This window comes from Melanerpes formicivorus, unplaced genomic scaffold (assembly GCF_026170545.1).
Source record: "Melanerpes formicivorus ecotype bairdi unplaced genomic scaffold, bMelFor1.0.p_v2 SCAF_648, whole genome shotgun sequence".
Classification (NCBI taxonomy): Eukaryota; Metazoa; Chordata; class Aves; order Piciformes; family Picidae; genus Melanerpes; species Melanerpes formicivorus.
The window spans coordinates 90,001-92,500 of NW_027143000.1; the positions used below are offsets into that span (position 1 = coordinate 90,001).

Genomic DNA, 2,500 nt, shown 5'->3' on the forward strand with positions numbered 1-2,500 from the left:
AAGAACGAGGGGAACGGGAACCCCCGCCGCCCACGGCAGACGCGCGCGCGGACGCGGCAGCACGGCACGGTACCCCCGCGGTACCCACCCGCAGACAGCCGCGCCCGCGCGGGAGTGCCGGGGGGGGCGAGGCCCGCGCCTCCTCCCCCAACCGGGCTCTCGTCTCCCCCAACGCCCCACCGGGCGTCGCTGGACCAACGGGGAACCCCTGCCGGCGAAGCCCCGGCGGGACGAACTCCGCGAGAGCGGGCGCTCCGGGAGCGGGGAGCTACGGAGCGCTCCCCGAGTCTGCACTTAGGGGGACGAAGGCCCCTCCCCGCCCGGGGGAGAGCCTGCGAGGCGACCCCAGCCGCGCCGCTCGGCGGGCACCGAGGCGGCGATTGATCGTCAAGCGACGCTCAGACAGGCGTAGCCCCGGGAGGAACCCGGGGCCGCAAGTGCGTTCGAAGTGTCGATGATCAATGTGTCCTGCAATTCACATTAATTCTCGCAGCTAGCTGCGTTCTTCATCGACGCACGAGCCGAGTGATCCACCGCTAAGAGTTGTCTGGCTTTTCGGCACCGCCCCGCCAGCGCGGAGGGGCCGGGACCGCTCGCAAAGGAGCGGCCCCTCGGAGAGCGCGGCACGGCGGCCGCTCGCCTCACATTGACCGTACAAGCACAGGAGAGGGGGGGAAAATAAAACGAAACCCCGAAGCGGCAAAAGCAAGGGGCGGGGAGCCCGCGCTCCCGGCTTTTTTCCCTCCCCCGAGGAGGGAAAAACGCACCTTGCGGCGCTTCGGGGCCGGACCAGGCGCCCGGGCTCGCTCCGACCTCGGCGCGGAGGAGGCCCGCCGCGCGCCGCCGGGAACGTGCCCCGAACCCGGCCTCGCCTCGCGTGCACGGGGAAATAAAACCCCCTTCGCTTCCCCACCCAACGGCGGGGGGGGGTGTGTCTCTCGCTGGCCGCCCCGTGCCGTCGCGGAGACGCCACGAAGCGAGGCAGCGGAGACCCCCCCCCCCCGCCCCGGGGAGCGAAGGGGGCCGGGCGCACAACCCCGCCGGAGGAGAGCGCGCGCGCGCCTCCGCACCGGCCCCTCCAACGCCGCCACCGCTGCGGCCCATCCCGGACTTTCTTTTCCCCCGCTTTGGCCCCGGGGCCGAGCCCCGGCCGGCTCGCGCCCTCGGGCGGCTTCCTCTCGCCACCGAACCCCCCCCGCCGCGGGGGACGGAAAACGGCTTGCGAGACGGAAAGCCCGAGCCCACGTGGGACGCCACCGCGGCGACCCGCCGGCCCTCGCCGGGCGGCGCACCCGCCGACCGACAAACCCCAGCGGCACGAGCCCCTTCCATCCTCCCCCGGCGCCACCGCGCCGCCGGCTTCGCTCGCTCGACCCCTTCCGTGGCCCCGCGGCCAGGCGGACAGCGGACGGCGCTGAGCCGGGGGGCGGGCCCCCGCTCTCCCCGTTTCCACGCGGAGACCGGGGGTGGGACGCCCCCGGCTGCCCGCCCGTCCCCCACCCGGCACGCGCCGGGAAGGCGAACGGGGAAGCCCGCGGGCAGGGCCCGGGACCGGGACAGCCGCAGCCGGTGGCAGGGTGCCCTCCGGCGAGGGACCGGAGCCGGAGACGCCGAGCGACGCCCGCCGCCGCTCGGACGCGGTCACGCCACCCGAAACCGGCCCCGGACGGGGGGGAACCGGCAGCGCGAGACCGCCGAGGGCGCCAGCTCGCCGGGGCCCCGCTCTGGGGCCTGGGCAAAGGGAAAAGGGACCGGGAGGTCCGCAGCGGCCCGCGCCGCAAGAGGCGCCGCCGCCGAGCCGCGGCAACGCGCCCGCACAAAACCCCCGGCGGGGGCGAAGCGCCCTGGGCCAGCCCCCACCGCGGGGGCTCGCCGCCCCGGCCCGCGAGAAGCCCGCGCTTCAACGCGCCGCCGGGGACGCCCGTGGCGAGGCGAGGCGCGGGCCGGACCACGGCCGACCTCGCGCGGTGGGCTCTCTCCGGCCGAGCGCTCGGACCGCAGAGAGGGGGGGGCAGCAGAGTCCCCTCCCCGGCCCGGCGGGCCCCCGGAGGACGACGAGCGCGACGACGGCGGACCTAGCCAGAGGCATTGCGGGGGCAACCCCCGCCCCTCTGAAGGCACCCGCCCGCCCCCGCGCTCGCCCCCGCATCCGGGGGTGGCGCGCCGAGCCGCCCGGGTCTTTAAACCGCCGCCCGGCTTCCTCCGCGGTAGGGCAAGGCCGCGGACGAAGGCGCGGAACGCTAGGTACCTGACCCTGGGGTGAGGGAAACCAGACTTAAGGCCCCGCGGGGGTGCCTCCCCCCACTGCCGCCGTCGGGGGGAGCGTCCGCCCGCGGGGGCCGCGCCCGACGTCCGCCGCCACCACCGCGCCCCTGGCCTGGCCCGAGGCCCGGGGTTTCCCTCAGTCAGCCGGCGCTGCGCTCGGGGAGGAGGGACGCGGCTGGGGACGCCCATGCCGCGCGCTCGCCGCGCGGCGAGCGCCCGGCTACGGCGGCCCCGG

The 2,500-nt window shown here is 76.9% G+C and overlaps 1 non-coding gene across 1 annotated transcript; it reads right to left on the bottom strand.

The window, feature by feature from the left end:
• Nucleotides 1-392: 392 nt before the first annotated feature.
• On the bottom strand, nt 393-545 carry LOC137460560 (5.8S ribosomal RNA). The gene has a single exon (XR_010992908.1). It is a non-coding gene; the product is annotated as a 5.8S ribosomal RNA (ribosomal RNA).
• Between the last annotated feature and the right edge of the window lie 1,955 nt (nt 546-2,500).